We start from the raw sequence: 18,460 nt of genomic DNA on the forward strand, positions 1-18,460 counted from the left end.
TCTTGTTTGTCCAATGGCCTAAGTACTCATGGTTGGTGGGATTCACTGTGGCTGACATAATCACTCATGCCTTTCACACCTACGGGGCGGCTATGTGGTTGACCAAAACACACACCGATGCTGCTTCCTCCTTCGCTCACCTGGCACTGGCACTGCTTCTCCCTTCTCTCAACCGGTGCTGACACTGCTTCTCCCTTTTCTCAATCAGCGGTGGTGCTGCATCTTCTTATCTTAACCGATGCTGATGCTGCTTCTCCCTTTTTTCAACCAGCGCTGTGCCTTCCTCACTCACCCAGCATTGTGCCTTTCTTCACTCACCCGGTGCTATGCCTTTCTGTGGTAAAATCATGGTCCTTATATCATCTCCCCCCTTAAAAAGGATTTTGTCCTCAAATTTGTGTTAAATTTAATTAAACAGGTGGGGGTATTTTTCTCTAATTTCATCGTCCCATTCCCATGTCAATATTTCCTTTGAGTGATACTGTCATTGCACTCTTACTAGGGGAATCTCTTTATTGCACAATACTTGTACTCTCCTATCTAATATCCCAATTGGTTGTTCAATATAATTCAAATCTTCCGTAAGCAAGATTGATTCGTACTCCAAGACATGGATCGGGTCAGATTGGTATTTCCTCAGCAGTGATATATGGAAGACATTGTAGACGTTGGCCAATTCATGTGGCATAGCAAGTCGGCAAGCCGTGCTTCCAATTCTTTCCAAGACTTTAAAAGGTCGAATGAATCATGGAATCAATTTCCCCTTTTTACTAAATCTCGTAACACCCTTAGTTGGTGATACTTTCAAGAAGACTCGATCCGCCATTTCAAACTCGAGGTTTCTCTAGCGATTATCGACATAACTCTTTTGCCGACTTTAGGCTATCTTGAGCCACTTTCTAATTAAGGCATTCTTCTCAAAGTCATCTGAACCATTTCGGGCTCTAATAATCTTCTTTCGCCCACCTCGTCTCAATAGATGGGCGGCCTACACTTTCTCCCATACAGTGCCTCATAGGGTGCCATCTGAATACTGTTTTGGAAACTATTGTTGTAGGTAATTTCTATCAAAGGTATATGGTCTTCCCAGCCTCCGTTAAATTCAGTAACACATGCCCTTAATATGTCCTCCATGGTCTGGATGGTTCTCTCTGATTGTTCACCTGTTTGGGGATGAAAGGTGGTGCTAAATGTAAGTCTGGTTACCTAAGGCTAACTACAAACTTGCCCAAAATATGGAAGTGAATCTAGTGTCCCTGTTTGACACAATGCTGATGGGCACTCTGTGCAATCTCACAATTTCTCTGATGTACAATTGGGCAAGCTTGTCTAGGGTATAGGTCGTGTGAACCACAACGACCCAGATACTATCATTCCATGCACTTGATCTCGGTAATCCAAAAATAAACTCCATCGTGATGTGTTTCCATTTCCACTCTAGTATGGGCAGGGGCCGTAGCAGTCTAGCAGGTTTCTGATGCTCTGCCTTCAATTACTGACATGTCAAATACTTAACGACAAACTGTGCCACATCTCGCTTCATGTTGTTCCACCAGAAGGTCTTTTTCAAATCGTGGTACATCTTTCTACTCCCTAAGGGTACCATGTAGCGGGAGTGGTGTGCTTCCTCTAGGATAGCCCTTTTTATCTTCCTGTCATTAAGAACACACACTAGGCCTCTAAACCTTAACAAATCATCGCTCCTCATAAAGAAATCTTCTTTTCCTTCCATTTCCATTTCTTCAAGGATTGTTATCATCAAGGGATCTCCTTTTTTGGTCGCTCGGAGTGTTGAAGGAGTTGGGGTTCCATCCTTAAACATGACAACATTCCTTCCCCCTCGCTACAGGGCTGAGATGGGTGCCACTCCACCACATCTTCTAACAGGTTCACTTCTCAGACCATCAAATGTGCCACAGAGACCACAACTTTTCGACTTAAGGCGTTGGCTACTGCATTAGTCTTGCTCGATTGGTAATCAATTGTACAGTCATAATCATTCAAAAAGTCCATCCATTTTCTTTGCCTCATGTTCAGCCCTTTCTGGGAAAAGAGGTACTTGAGGCTCTTGTGTTCCGTGAACACCTTAAACTGGGCCCCAAAGAGATAGTGACTCCAGATTTTTAACGCGAACACTATTGCTGAGAGTTCCAAGTCGTGAGTGGAATAGTTCTCCTCATGCGGCTTTACCTGCCTTGAGGCATAAGCAATAACTTTACCTCTCTACATAAGTACACATCGAGCCCTGTATGGGATACATCGGTATAAACAACAAAGTCTTCATTCCCCTCTGGCAAGGCCAGTATTGGGGCTGTGACTAGTCTCTTCTTAAATTCTTGGAAACTCCACTCACACTCCTATGACCATATAAATTTTGCATTCTTCTGGGTCAGTCGAGTCACGGGAAGCGCTATCTTTGAGAATCTTTCTACAAAGCGCTTATATTACCCTGATAGTCCCAGGAAGCTACGGACCTCTTCCACATTTGTTGGCCTTTCCTACTTAAGTATGGCTTCGAACTTAAAGGGGTCGACCGTGATCCCATCCTTAGAAATAATGTGTCCAAGGAAGGCTACACTGGCGAGCCAAAACTCTCTCTTGCTCAACTTAGCATACAAGCTTTCCGACTTCAAAGTTTGCAAGACCATTCTTAAATGTTGTTCATGCAATTCCCAACTCTTAGATTATTCCAAGATATCATTGATGAAAACTGTTACAAAGTCATATAGGAAGGGTCTGAACACCCTATTCATCAAATCCATGAACACAACGAGGGCATTGGTTAATCGGAACATCATCTCATTGTGACTGTATCGAGTTCTGAAGGCGGTCTTTGCAATTTTTTCATCCTTGACCCGCAATTGATGATAACCCGATCAAAGGTCAATCGTCGAAAACACTTGAGCTCCTTGGAGTTGGTCAAAGAGGTCATCAATCCTAGGCAGAGGTTTCTTATCTTTCACCGTCACTTGGTTCAACTGCCTATAGTCAATACATAATCTTGAGGACCCATCCTTTTTCCTCACAAACAAGACCGGTGCACCCCAGGGCGACACACTAGGTCGGACAAATCCTTTATAAAATAATTCCTGCAACTGCTCTTTTAACTTTTTCAGTTCTGTTGAAGCCATTTTATATGCAAGTACTAGTTCTATCTCAAATTTGATTTCCCTTTCTGGAGGTAGAGATGGAAACTCCTCTGAAAATACCTCAGGGTATTCTTTTACTACTGGTATCCCTTCTAACTGAGTCGGAACATCCTGATTCTCCACCACATAGTTAGGTATCCTTCACACTTTTTTGCCAGAAGGCGAGAGGCCCAGAAGGCAGAGATGATGTGCAGTGGGGAATTGCTCCTAATGCCCTTGAAGTGTATTTCTGCTCGATTAGGACATTTAAAGGTTACCGTCTTTTCATGGCATTCAATGGTGGCATGGTGTATAAACAACCAATCCATGCCTAGAATTACATCAAATTCTTGAATATCTAGGTGGATTAGATCCACAGGTAGGTCGCACCCATCAATCATGAGCTTACACTGTTTATATATTCTATCAGTCTCTATAGAGCCTCCCACAGGCGTGCATACTATTTAAGTATAATTGAGACATGCAGGTGCGACATTCATGTAATGGGCAAATTGGGGTGCAACAAATGAATGAGAGGATCCAGGGTCAATTAAGACTTTAGCATTACTATCACAAATTGAGAGCATACCTCTAATCACTGAGGTGGATGCCTTAGCCTCTTATTCATTGAGTGCGAACACTCGTCCTTGGGTCTTCGGACGATCTTCGGTCTTCATCATCGGGCAGTCCTTCTCACAGTGGCCAAGCTTACCACATTTCAGATATACATTCTTCTTCAGATAGCATTCGGCAGTAGTGTGGTTGCTTCTCTCACAATAAGTAAAAATCCGGTGTCGATCATTGTTCATATTGTCCGGAAGACTCTTCGGGATCCTTAGGTTAGGTGGGTACAGTCTCCCTCTGGAATTTATCCAAGAAGATTGCCAGGCTTTCTTCCCACACTTTCCTGACAGCATAACTTCCTTTTTTTCCTACCTCCCTTAACCTGCGATCCTCGCAATCTTTTTCCATCTTCAGAGCATGGTCTTCCATCGGGGTGTACGACTTCATATTGGCCGACATCACCCTACTCCTGATACACCCTACTCTTGATATCTGGTCGTAAGCCCTCTTTCAAATTTAGTCGCCTTTCGTGCCTCGATATTTATGATGTGGGGCGTATACCTAGAAAGCTCTATAAATTAGTCGACATATTGTTCACCAGTCATAACCCCCTTGCTGGAGTTCAATGAATTCTACTTCCTTCTTTTCCTTGACTAAATCAGGAAAGTACTTCTTATCGAAAGCCACCAAGACGTTTCCCAGGTGAGCTCGGTCCCTGTCTCCCTCCAAGTGTTTTTCACCAAGTCCCACCAGTATTATGCTTCCCCTTCCAGAATAAAGGCTCCTAGCCTAACGTTTTGCTCATTTGAGCGTTGCAACACCTTTAAGATCTTCTCTATTTTCTTTTTCCACCTCTCAGCCTTCTCCACTCCTCCATGCTCCAAAAAGGTTGGGGTGTCATTCTCCTAAACCTCTCCATGAGGCTACTGTCATTCTACTCGGGCATAGGAGTGGACTAGGTTGGCATAGATTCCTTCATCAATTGGGTCATAACCCCTAGAGTTCTATAAAACTCGTCGAGTGCCTTAGTATTGTCATCATTAGAACTCGTGCTGTGGGTACGGGCTCTCGGCATCTTTTAACCTAGTCATAAGAACACCCAGTCACTTATCCACCCCAAAATAAACCAAAGGACTATCCTAACTCCCTAGGCCAAGAATCCTATCCTGGCTGCTCTTACACCATATCTGTCACGACCCTATCCGCGACTATCTTACCTTATGCGACAACAGACGATCGAGCGCGGGTCCGTGATCTAATGTAACATTTGTCACTCATGAGGGAGTACACTTGATGCTTTTATTATCGGTGATAAGGAAAACCAAAGAAAAGAACTAAAGCTACAGCTCAATTAGCAGAGAACATAAAGAAATCCCAATACCAAAAATCTATTACATTAAATCCTTCCCAAAATATTACATTCAGTTCAAGGCATTAAGGCTCAATATTACACATCAACAACAACAAAACCTTCTGCCAAACAGCCCAGACATAAACAAGTCTAAACACCTTCTTCGAGAAGTCTCACTCTGGCCTTCCACAACAAAATTTGAGCCCCAAGCCCTGACCCTGCCACTATCAATCTACAAGGAGAGGAGAAAAATAATAGGATGAGTTATAAAGCCCAGTAAGCAAGTCCAGTGCTATGCTTTTAAGGTGATTCTGTCCATGTGTGATAATAGTTCAATTCATCAATATACAATCATAGTTTGGCATATATGAATATCTGGTCAGAGCAACGAGTAAGAACATTCTTCCAAGCAACAGTCACCATCGAATTAGTATGATCATAATTCTATCAGTGAAATAATTAATCATTCAATCATTCCAATTCCAACATACCATACACAGAAATTCAATTATTAAACACGCACTCCCTTGATCATCTACTCCCATAGTAGATGCCTTATTTTTTAGGCTAAGCCAACTCCATCACATAGGAGCGTGAGTAATGACAAGTGGGGTAGTCCACTTTGCAAAGCCCTCAACACACGCACACAGTCCCCAGCGCGCATGAGGGGTCCGACAGGCCGTCACCTTGCAAGGCATCCAATCAGATCTCATATCTTATCACATAAATCTTAGGGAGCAACCCTTTTTTTTTTTCCCCTAACCCGTTCCTATCATTGTACCAGGCCAAGGAGTATGTCGGCATCACATTCCTTACTACCGATGAGTGTTCCATCGTGTAGCAGACGATATCACAACAACACCCACTACCGGTAAGTGTCCCAGCATGTAGTGGCCAATATTTTCACCAATATTCTCTTGCTACCAATGGGCTCGGGTCCCACCGCGTAGTAGCCAATGTTCGCATGAAGTCCAGTATCCAGTATAAAGCATTATCATAGTAGTGTCCACTACCGGTGAATGTCCCACCGCGTAGTGGTCAACTTGAAAATAAATAGTAACCATTCATCACAGTGTCATAACAATATCCACTACCGGTGAGTGTCCCACCGCGTAGTGGTCAATATCGAAATAAACAATGGCCATTCATCACAGTATGTCGCATGCAAATGTTTTATTTTTCATCATAGTGCTATAACATTTATAAGAGACATTTATTGCATAAACTTTCACAAGGCATTCTCACATAAACCTTCACAGTGGCATGTGGTACTCATTATGAAATTATTTCATCACTAAAGCACTTGTGGACCCTTCCACACATAAAGCATTCATTTGACATGGTTCACATATTTTTAAGGCATTTGCGTAAAATTCATCATATGGCATTGTTCCCATATCTTCATCACATTCACATGAAATTTTTCATATAGCATTCACATTTACTATATATCAAAACAATTTAGTGTCGCATGAATATTCAATTCGTGCAGTGACAAGTAGCAGTGACATGCTTCTCTTTACGAGGGTTTAGCTCTCGATTTAGGGGGGGTTTCAGAATGTCTTCAACATAAAACCTGGAGCTTGCACATAAATATTTACAATGACGTAAAGTTGAAAGAGTTTGGGCACCGTTTAGTGGGTTGACAACCTAGTATAAAGTGAACCTTAGTTGATGAAAATTTTCCTGCAATAGTGCGTGCTGACGTCTTTGCGCATTTCGGATCACAGTTCAAAATCCGTTAGAAATTCCAAAATCTCAAAACATTGAAATTTGAGTACATTCACAAACCTCTCCAATGGTTGAGATTTTAAGGTTTTTGGACACTATTTTTTGAGTCAAAACACTGCCCGAAGAGGGCCGCAGTTGTTGGAATTAGCAGCGACTGTGGATAGTGTCATGTCTCAATATCTTAGGCCATATCTCTTTCATTAATTCACATATTTATCAAGTCAAAGAAAGTGAACTTAGAGTAAATATAAATGTCTTCTATCAGGGACCGATTTGGTCCCATTTGAACACCATTTGGCCCATGATCATTTTAATGCCAAAAATAGTAAAACATTTGGTGATTTTTGTCATGCTTTTAAAGGACACTTAATATCTCATGGTCAAGGTGCATTTTGGGCATCAAACCTTATTCATGCCAACAAGTCTCACTATGAGCATTCCATGAGTTTCCGTGGATAACAATATCATACATACATATTTAACATGGTCATGGAATTTAAGAGCAAACTCACAAATTTCCAATCTTGTGCCAACCCATTCATACTTCACATGTTTCATTCTATCATCCAACCAATTTTCATCATGTTTTCAACAGTCATGGGTGCATAAAAGCTAGACCCACTTACTTTAATTCTCACGGTGCCTCAGCTCCTAGCTCACGGCTTTCACATGCTATCCTTGGATCCACCAATGGGCTTTCTTCAAAGGGCGGCATTGAATTCCTTGGGGAAAGAGAGAGTGTGAGATGATGAAATCTTGTTTTTCAAAGAGCTTAAGTCCTCAAGGTTAATTGGATTCACTGTAGCTGACATAAAAACTCATGCCTCTGATACATACAGGGTGATGCTATCAGGTGACAGCTGTGTGGTTAATCAAAACACTCACCGGTGTTGCTTTCTCCTTTGCTCACCCGGCGTTGGCACTGCTTCTCCCTTCTCTCAATCGGCACTGACGCTGGTTCTCCCTTCTCTCAACTGAAGCTAACGCTGCTTCTCCCTTTTCTTAACCGGTGCTGGCTCTAGGTCTTCGTTCTCTCAATCGGCACTGGCGCTGCTTCTCCCTTTTCTCAACCAGTGTTGTGCCTTCCTCACTCACCTAGTGCTACGCCTTTCTTCACTCACTCGACGCTGCTCCTTTCTGAGCAAAAATCGTGGTCCTTACAGGGATAGACTTGTTCTATGAGGCAGACGGAAGTGAATGCCTTGGAGGTGCACTATCTGAGTGGTGGTAATTGACCTCATGGTTAGCTGATTGTCGTGCGGCATCTATATGATCTATCTTCTCCATCATTGCGCGTACCATATCTTCGAACTTGCTCATCCGGTCTTCCTGTGAGTCAGGTTTATTTATGACCATTGCATTGATTGTTTCTCCAGGGAGATCAGCCTTAGTTGCATTTGAGGGATTGTGAACTTGACGGGTCGCACGCAGCATATCGGTCAGCAGAGGGTCTGCATGCCCCAACTGGACTCAATTTTTGTATACTGATCGCATGAGGACCGGTTCTCGATGGTCTTGGGACCGTGGTTGCTGATTTGCTGGGTCGTCTTCTACGACACTAACCATAGTGTAGAGCTCATGGACTTCTTCTTTAGGCTTCATCATCTGAAGAGGATAAAAGGGATCAGGCGAAGAGGGTTATCAGAGCTGGTTGCCTCGACTGCCTTGGTCACTTCCTTAGTCAGAAGTCGTAGACCCCTATCACGTTTAGCTTTGAGGTTTTGATCGACCTCACACCAAAACTGTGATCGAGACTATGGCTGGTCGGCTCTTCATGGACAAGAGAGAGCTTTCTCCATTAGGTGTCGCAAAGGATGAGGGCTAGAGACTAGAGTTAACTTGGGCCAGGGAAGAAGAAGGACTCGATCTTCGATCAGGTCTTTGCCACGAACTGTCTTGTGGGCTCTAGAGACATGATCGAAATGACGAGGCTGGTTTAGGATGGTACTCTTGGGGAAGGTCTTCAAGTACTAAGGCTGGAGGTGCTTGCTCAAAGAAGGAGACGCAAGCAAGAGTAGGGTTCACTTGTGAGGATGCCTGAGTCAAGGGCGAGGGGTTTTCTGTAAAGGCGACGCATGTACGCCCCTTGAAGAAGAATCAAGTGGGACGTGAGGGTGGGCCCAGGCTCGAGCAAGTGAACTGGTCTTAGGAGGCTGAGAACTGTGAGCAACTATTCTATAAGAGAACAGGTGGAGGCCTACCCCTTACAGGGTGAGTATGTGTGTGCTGAGTAGGAGGACAAGAAGGTTGTCTTCCATGTACTCGGGTTGGCGCAATGACAGCGTTGCCCTAAGCAGTAGGATGCATATGAACAACATATGCATGACTCGGCCATAGGAGGTTTGATCCTAGATGCTGACTCAAGGTAATATAAGGGTTGCCCCGAGGTGTGGCTTAAGTGGATGACCCAGGAGTCTTATGGTGTGTGCGAGAGGTGGAGGCCGTAGGGTCTCCGCCTTGATATGTCGAGCCTCTAGGGATAGAGACTCGTGGTGGCGCAGGAATGTGGGGGTCCTTGCGGTGACCCACAGAAGCAATGACAACTTGCTTGCCTTTTGCAAAGAGGGACTGGGCAACCTTTTGACATACCTCTGCAATAAGACCGACAAGTGACTTACCGGTGGTAGGGTGCATGCTATTTACGGTAAAAAATGTGCTGCCCATGTAAGGGACCTTGGCGGAAGTTCCACCATAGTAAAGAGATGGGGAGTGAGGGGCCTTTAAGTCCCTCCTCACACCAATTTTGGAAGCTAGACCCGGGGCCCTTGCTCAAAACAAGGGTTGGGTGGAGTTGGAGGAACTTGTTCCCTAGGGACACTCGCAAATATTGGGATAAGAAAATCCCTGATCCCGATGAATGGGTTACAAATCTTAAAGCCATATGGGATGTGTGAAAATATAAAAACAGATAGGAGAAACTAGCCAAACAAGTATGATCTGACTAAGGGGTAGTAAGTCCTTAGTGGAGTCGTCAAGCTAGTTAGGTGCCTCGATCTTGCCCTCCGAATCAGGATGATCGGGTAGCATGCGTCGCGGGTTTCAGGAGAACCCAAGACTTTGAGATCGCTCTCTCAGGAACCTTTCTCTAAAGCAAGAGTAGGTGGACCAACCAATGAGAGAGGAATTTAAGGTGGGTTCAGAACTTACTCGGGCTGGCTCGCGTGGGTGTCCTCTTAGATCACAAAGAAAGCCCCCAGTCGTAAAACTGGTTCGGAATCACCTCCCATGGCATGTGTTCTCATGTTTCTGCAATCACACACATATGGAAAATGTTATAAGACAAGTGGGTTGTGGGTCCCCACCTTACATTTGGGGAATGTACACGAGCATGGACATTCAAAAAGAGGAAAAGAAGAATGAGAGAAGAAAGATTGGGGTTAAATGAATTTGACCAGATGGTGAGGCCGACACAGTGACTAAACTAGTAGGCAGTAAAATGGGCTCTGTAACTCAGACTGACTCAACATAATTACTACTAGATGACAGTATCAATACCAACTAGCTAGACACAATGGCTAGTCTGTCATGGCGATAAAGCGGGCGTAGTAACTCTGATCGGCACAACGACATTAAAGCTAGATGACAGGACTACCATGGAAGGCTAGTCTCGACCCTTCTTAATCAAATGAAAGAGTAAGAGAAAGAAAGAAAAATAACAGAAAGTGAGAGAAGAGAAGAAGGAAAAGAGAATAAAAAGACAAGGAGAAAGATAATGAGGGGAGAAGAAGAGCGTGAGAGAGGATAAAGGGAAAAGAAGAGGTAAAGACAGACAAGACGGTAATGAAATAAAGAGAGAAGAGAGAGAAAACATGCATACAGCGATGGGCTCACATCGACTGTGACATAAGTGAGAGAGAAAGGGGACACAGGCAGCAATAGGCTTATGTCAGCTTTATCAAAAGAAAAAGGAGAGGGGAAGAACACAGGTGGTGATAGGCCTTCAGTGTCTATGATTGAAGGATAAGGATGAAAACACAGGTGGCGCTAGGCTTGCATCAGTGGTGATGCAAAGGAAGAAAGATAGAGAAACATAGATGGTGATAGGCTAGCACTGTTTGTGACAGAAAGAAGAAAGAGAGAAAACACAAGCAGTGATAGGCTAGTGCCCTCTTTGACAGATGAGAAAAAAGAGAGAGAAACACATGTGGCGATAGGTTAGTGCCAAATGTGACATACGAGAAGAAAGAGAGGGAACACAGACAGCAATAGGTTAGCACCGTCTATGACAGATGAGAAGAAAGAGAGAGAACACAGGTGGCAATAGGTTAGTGCCATCTTTGACAGACGAGAAGAAAGAGGGAGAACTTTGACAGAGGCCCGCCCTGCCATCCAGGTTAAGGCCCAGCCCACTATTCATGTCTCATGAACAAGAAGGCATCACACAAGATGATAAGCCTGTCATGCGTGAATGGAGAAAGAGAAGCAAGGAAAGAGGGACATGATAAACTAAAGAAGGAAGAGAGCGAAAGAGATAAAGATGAGAAAATAGGAGCGAGAAAGAGAGATAGATGAGAAAAGAGGAGAGAGAAAGAGAGATATATGAGAAAAGAGGGGAGAGAAAGAGGGGAGGAGAGGGAAAGAGGAGGAGACAGAAAGTTACCTTATCAAGGGGTACCAACCCTTATCTTCTCTCTGCTCTCTCTCTCTCCAAGATGTACCCACAAAACTCAAGCAAAAATTGAATCTTTGTTGAATGAATCGAAGTTGAACCGAAGGTCCTGTGTTGTTTTTTTCACAATTTGGCTTTGTAACAATGTGTGGAATTTCAAAACCATCCCTGCTGCTGCCTGATCACTTGCGTGATCTTCCATGATTGATCCGGGGTTGCTCTGATGCCCATTTGATCGAAAGATGATTATTTTCTTGTAGGGCTCAGCATGGCGATCAAATTGATACCAACTTCGAGTCGTGAATCTTGGAAACTTTGGATGAATCTTGAAAACTTTGGATCGATAATGTGCTCATTCCTTGATGTTTTTCTTCTGTTTCTTCACTGAATTAAACTGAGAATTCCATCACGATCACAATACAACAAACGCAGCTCGATTTCATTTCTAGATAAAGATTTCATTGTGGATTTTTTGTCGGAATCTTGAAATCTGACGACCGAAATTTACAACAACTTCATTGCCTTTGCATGTGAATCCAACCATTGAAATTTGAGGTTTGGACCAGAGATAGCCTCGGACCTTACGCACATAATGCCATTCGTTTCATGTCTATTAAGTACGCGAGCATCGTGATTTGGCACCTCAAACAAGGCGTGCTGCTGCTGATTTTGCTGAAATTTTCTTCACGGATCATAATCTTCTCTCTAGTTTATCTCCTTTCTCAGGCATCGTCACGGGACGTACCACATATAGAAACACTCATCTTGATGAGACAAACATGTTCACAAAATTTGAGAACGATCCGACTTTGAATGAGTGAGATATAGGCCCTGAAAGTGACTGCTTGTTACTGTGAAAACAACTACTTTTAATGGTGTTTTGGTGCATGGTGGCCACACAGGACTAGTGTGTGGCCTACCCCTTTTTGGTATTTTACCCATAAGTTTGTCCCGAAGTGCCCGATTAAGCAAAAACTTGACCCATATGGGTTTTCAACCATGTCGGATCCTATGGCGATGGTCCCATAGTTGTTTGATGCACCAAAAATATAGCTCTAATTACAAGGTCCATTTCAGAGTGCTAACGACCAATTTTGCCGCAATTGTTTCTTTGTGATTACTGCTTTAAATATCTATGATTCCAATGAAACTTGGCAGGAGGCCTGGGCCTTTTGGAGTGCTTTAAAGATCTTGACTAGTTTTGGGGCCATTCTGAGATTGACGAAATTTCCACTATTTTGTAGGCTTTATTAACCTACTTCCTCTTTATTAATGTGTTCAAACACTTATATTGATATTGACCATTATGTTGTGGGACACTCATCGGTAGTGAATACTGCTATGATATCGCTTACTATGCGATGGGACACTATCGGTAGTAAGGAAAGTGATGTCGATATATCCTCAAACCTACATAATGATAGGAATGGGTTAAGGGAAAGGATAGAGGGCCACACCCTGAATTCATGAAATGAATTGAAATGATTGATGCCTTGCAAGGTAAGGGCCTATCGAACCCCCATAGGGTGATGGGGATTGTGTGAGTGTGTTGAGGGTATTACAAAGTGGATTACCCCACTTGTCATTACCCTCCCTTCGGTATGATGGTAGAGGTCTTAAGCAATGGGATTGGCTTAGCCTGATGGATAGGGCCTCTACTCTGGGAGTAGGTGATATAGGGAGTGAGTGGGTAATGATCAAATTTTTGAATAAGAAATTTTTAGGATTGCACTGATTGAATGTTAATGATTTCACTGATTGAATGCTCATGATTGCACTAATTTAATGATAACTGCCGTGTAATTGAAATGTTCATACTTTCTGTCTTGATCTAATATTCATATGTGCTAAATTATGATTTTATATCGATGGATCGAACTGTTATCACACACAGATAGAATCACTATAAATGCATAGCACCTAGATCTACTTATTGGGATGTATAACTCATTCCATTATTTCTCCTCTCCTTGTAGACTGAAAGGGATAGGTTCAGGGCTTGGACCTCTTGTTTTACAGCGGGAAGTTGAAGTTAGATTCCGCGAAGAAGGGGCTTAGATCTTGTTTATGTTTGGGCTATTTGATGCTGGGTTTTGTTCTTTGTTGATATATGTAATATTGGGCCTAGATGCCCTGAACTGAACGTAACATTTTGGAAGAGATTTATATATATAATGGATTTTTGTTGATTGGGATGGTCGATGTTTACCCACTAGTTGAGTTATTGTTTAGTTGTTTTTCCATGGTTTGCTCGATTACCGAAAATAAAAGCATTGAGTCCACTCCTTCTTGAGTGACAAACGTTACATTGGATCGTGAACCTACGCTCGATCAATCGTTGTTGCATAAGGTACGGTGGTCAAGGACAGGGTCATGACAATCCTTCTGTGTGACCCTAGCACCTTGATGGTCTAGGAAGAGTACCCTTTCAAATATTGGTGCTCCCCCTACACTTAAGGCTAGCAGAAGACCATATCAACCCCTTTGTCTTCACCATCCTCTTTCCTAGGGTGGGCAAGTTCTCTCCAGAGGCCACATTCCTTTACATGCAGTGAAGGAGGGCCACCCCTTGTTTGATTATAACATTCCCGTCGTCATTCTTTCTGACCTCGAAGCAAATAATAAAGGTGACGCTAAGAGGCCACTCTGGCTAGCACAACGCTTCAATGAGCCAAATGGGCTTGTCACTCACTAAACTTTCACTAGTAAAATCATCAGTGCCAAGCTCTCCTCCCCATGGAATGCTCTTCACTTCAGGAATTCAATGAGAATGCCCGACCATTATATAAAGTTTAAGGACTCACTACTGTGTGTGAATCACTAAGGCACAGGCGAACATCGGCTGTGTTTTTCAAGGCTATCGCCAGTTGGATTTTTCAAGGCCCAGCACCGGCAGTGTTATCAAAAGCTAGCACTGGCTCTACCCAACACCGACTGTGCCAGTCAAGGCTAGCGTCGGTTGTGTTCTCAGAGGCCCAATGTCAGCTGTGTTCTCAAAGCCTAGCTCCGGCTATGTTCTCAAAGCCCAGCGCCGACTGCGGACTAACACAGGCTGTGTTCTCGAAGGCTAACACTAACCGTGTTTTTCTAGGCTATTGCCACCCGTGTTCGTACCTCTTGCATGTTCCACAGGGTGTGTACATGTTGCCTCGAGCTCCGGGTGTGCCGCCTCATGATTGTCAGCCATGACGTGGTCTGACTTTTGTCCTCACTCGTGGGGTCTCAGTCATTACCACCAGTGACCTTTTGCTACTCGCGGTTGTTCACATTCCTGTAACCCTTTAATTTCCCACTGAGAAACCACTCACCACTGGCCAAAAACCCGCTGGTGGACGTTTCCTCTTCTTTTGTAGCACTGAAAAGTCACTAGATACCCAGCAGAAGTCCACCGACAGTACCCTGCTACAACCTACACAGCTTTTCCCTTTCCTGTTACTCTGAAACTACAGCCAGAATCTCTACTGACCTCGGAAAAATCCTTGAGTTTCTCACCCTGGCAGCAACCCTCACCAACAAATTACTGTAACCCCTCACGAATGCTCAGGTGTTCCCTCCAGTCCTCTCTCTTCCTAGCCCGAGTTTATCGCTACTTGTCGAACTTTTCGTAACACTCATTAAAAAGCTCTGCGCTCTCGTCGGAGTTCTCATTGGAAGTCTCTCTCTCTCTCCATAGCCATTTTAACCTTCGGTGAAATGGTGACAAAAGGGGCTTTACTCCTTATATAACAGGAACTTCCTTGAAGTACCCCTCACAACCTAAAAATGCCAGCCAGGTCTCTGACGGCCAAACGACGATGGACCGAACTGAGTCGGGCTTAGACTCGAGGCCCGAACAGACGTTTACTGCCACCCATATAGCACTGAGCATCAAACGGCAATGGACCAGGGCCGGCCCAGGCCTCAACTGGGACCAACGTCGCTCGGGACTAACGCTGCATGCAAAAGCCACTGACTAATGCCAGCTGTGTCTATCAAGGCCTAGTGCCGACTGCATTTTCCAAGGGCTAGCACCGGCTATGCCTTCAAAAACCAACGTCAGCTTTATTTTCGAAGGTTAACATTGGCCATGTTTTCAAGACTATCATGATCAACGTCGCGGGTGACCAACTCTGTGTGTGACGAACGTCGCACATGTCACTAGTGTTTGCTAGCGCCGTACATTTTAATGCTACTGCCGTCCGTGCTACCTTCATTTGCATCAGTTCTACTGTTGTGCATGTTATGGTCGCCCATGCTAACGTTGCACATGTTTGAGCCTAGTCACTACCGCGAGTGTTCTACTGCTACCCCAGTAAGAGTGACACCTATGCCACAACTCATCATCCTCAGTGGAGTTAGGGTATGCCAAAAAGGTCATGTCTACCTCTTCAATCCTCAGTAGGTGTGTTTCACATCAAGCTATCTTATCCCCACGGAGTTGGGTTACCTTCCTTAAACCTATTTTCCTATGGAGTCTCATCTTTCACCCCAAAAAATCACAATTACCCTTAACCCCTAGTGAGGTCCGCTTCTATTTGCCATCCCTCTTTGGGCCATCTTCTCCATCTAAGTTCTCTATAGCCTTAACTACTTCAGCCCTAGGGAGTGGGTTACCTTTCAGAAACCTAGCCCCAAGGAACTTCATGGCGACCCACACAATTGTCAGCGCTGCATGACCTTAAACTGCACAGCCTTGGTTTAGATGCACGCCCTTAAACTGTGTGGTCCAAACTATACGACCTCAAACTATAGTAGAGGTCTAGTTGCTCAACCTTAGACTGTGCGGTCCTAGCTACGTGACTCTAAACTGCACAACTATGGTCCAAACTATATGACCTTAAACTATAGCGGAGGTCTAGTTGCACGACCTTAAACTGCATGGTCCTAGCGATATGACTTTAAATTGTACAGCCATGGTCCAAGTTATATGACCTTAAACTAAAATACACGTCCTGGCCACATGATGTTAAACTGCTTTGCCCTGGTCCTGAAGGCACGACCTTAAACACGCCCCCACATAAGCGCACACACCCTTTATGTGCGTCTTCATGCACGCCTTTCCTAATCGACCCGTTTGTGTGTGCACCATCTTCATCAACTCCCTAATAAATCCATCTTTTTTTATTACCATTCATCACTCCCTAGTGAGTCTCACCCGCACTCACAAACGGCGAGCCATCCTGCTATCCATACTCGCTGTCAGCTAGTGGGTCACCACTTTTCATATTCCATCCACACATAGTCCATCTTTCATAAGCGGCCTCAAGCCATCTCCCCAAAGTGAGTCAAACCACCGCCAACCACTCCATAGCCTCCTCAAACTGTCATCAATCTCCACTACGGTCCAAGATATATGACCCTAAACTATAATGCACGTCCTAGCCGCATGACATTGAAAGGCTTCGCACAAGTCTAGAAGGCATGACCCTAAACATGCCTTCACAAAAAAAAAATGAAAAAAATAAAAGGTAATAACGGGCATGGTGTATACCTGAACAAGGGAACACCGTGAGTAAAAGTGATGGATGGGCATGGTCACGAAACTATGAGAAACAGATTTCCATGAAAAGAAAAACCCGAGCAGGGTGAAAACTTGAAAGGGCACCGTCAGTAAAAATGGAAGAAAAGGGTAGACATGGCTGAAAGGTCACGAGTAAAAGAGTCCCAAATAAAAGGAGGTTGGTGAAAACCATTTCTACGGTGCCATTCCCAAGTCCAAGTGAAAATTCGTAAAGGAAACTTGGATAAATAAGCAGGTTGATGCAGCACAGGCCTCTACAGGCGGCATCAACCACATTTTAAAGAGAAAAATCCCGGGTTTCACAATACTAAGACCCAAAAAGATGAGCATCAAAAAAGGATTCTGACATTCTGAGTCCATTTGCAAGAGGACTCGAAGGACAAAAGACTAGCCAAGAAGGCAAGACAAGTCTCATGAAGAAGAACACCATTCCCAGGAGGTCACTAATGCACTCCAAGATGCTAAAGGTGCCCCAAGAAAGCCAAGTCAGTTAGACCTTGGACCTGGTATGCAACAACCAGGATTGAGTCCTCAGGGGTTGCCTCGGATGAACTAGAGAGGTAACCTGCTTGTCGAAACTGCTAGCAGAAAGCGGGATTGAGGCCAAAGCCACCACCTCGAAAATGAGGTACCCTTTCTGCCAAGGACATTCTGGTGCACAAAGCCGATAGTCGCCAACCGAAGGCCCTTCAGCAGAGTATCCAGAACAACTAACAAAACAAAAGAAACCTAGACCAAATGGGAAGAACTGCCCTAAAACATGACACTTGGCCTCCAAACAAGCCTAATTTTAACCAAAGAGGTCCGTACAAAATCCTCTGTTGTCAAAATCACAATCCGTCCCTTGAAGGTGAGGACTTTGACAAGATCCCTCAAAAAGTCTCTTCTCCCCCTAAAGTCTCCATGGATGGACTTACACATTGCATCCAAAAGTTTGAGCATCCTAGTTACAGCATTGCGTGGATATCTCCTCGGTGTTCATGTGGTCCTATGTCTAAGAAGAAATAAGTAATAAAGTCGAAGAAAATTTCTGAATGTTGTCATTCTTGCTTCTCTTGAAGCATAACATTTAATGGGGCAAGTTGTTTGAACACATTTTTCAGCACCTTAAGGCTCCGATGCGAAATAAAAGAGAAGACTGTTAATAAAGCCTTGATATACATTAGAATTTGTGACACACATAATTGCTCTAAAATGGGTTATAGTCTTCCTAAGAACTTCAAATGGCCACTACCAAGTTTCTTCACAATCTGACACATCTAAGGCAGTGCAAACAAAGAAACAATTTCGAAAAAATCAGCCTCTAACACCGTGAAACAGACCCCTTAATTAGAGCTTTATTTTTGGTGCATCAAATAGCTGTGGGACCATGTCCATTGGATCCGAAATAGTGAAAACCCCCTATGGGTCATGTTTCTGCTTAATCGGGCGCTTCAGGACAAAGTTATGGATAAAAGACCAAAAAGAGATAGGCCGCACACTATTGGTTAGAGGCCTCGATCTCGCCCTCCGGGTCGGGTTGACCTGGTGGCATGGTTGGTTTCACAGTTGGTGATGGGAAGAAAAATTTGAGAAAT

This window comes from Amborella trichopoda, chromosome 11 (genome assembly GCF_054954075.1).
Source record: "Amborella trichopoda isolate Santa Cruz 75 chromosome 11, AtrichopodaSantaCruz75HAP2 v2.0, whole genome shotgun sequence".
Lineage (NCBI taxonomy): Eukaryota > Viridiplantae > Streptophyta > Magnoliopsida > Amborellales > Amborellaceae > Amborella > Amborella trichopoda.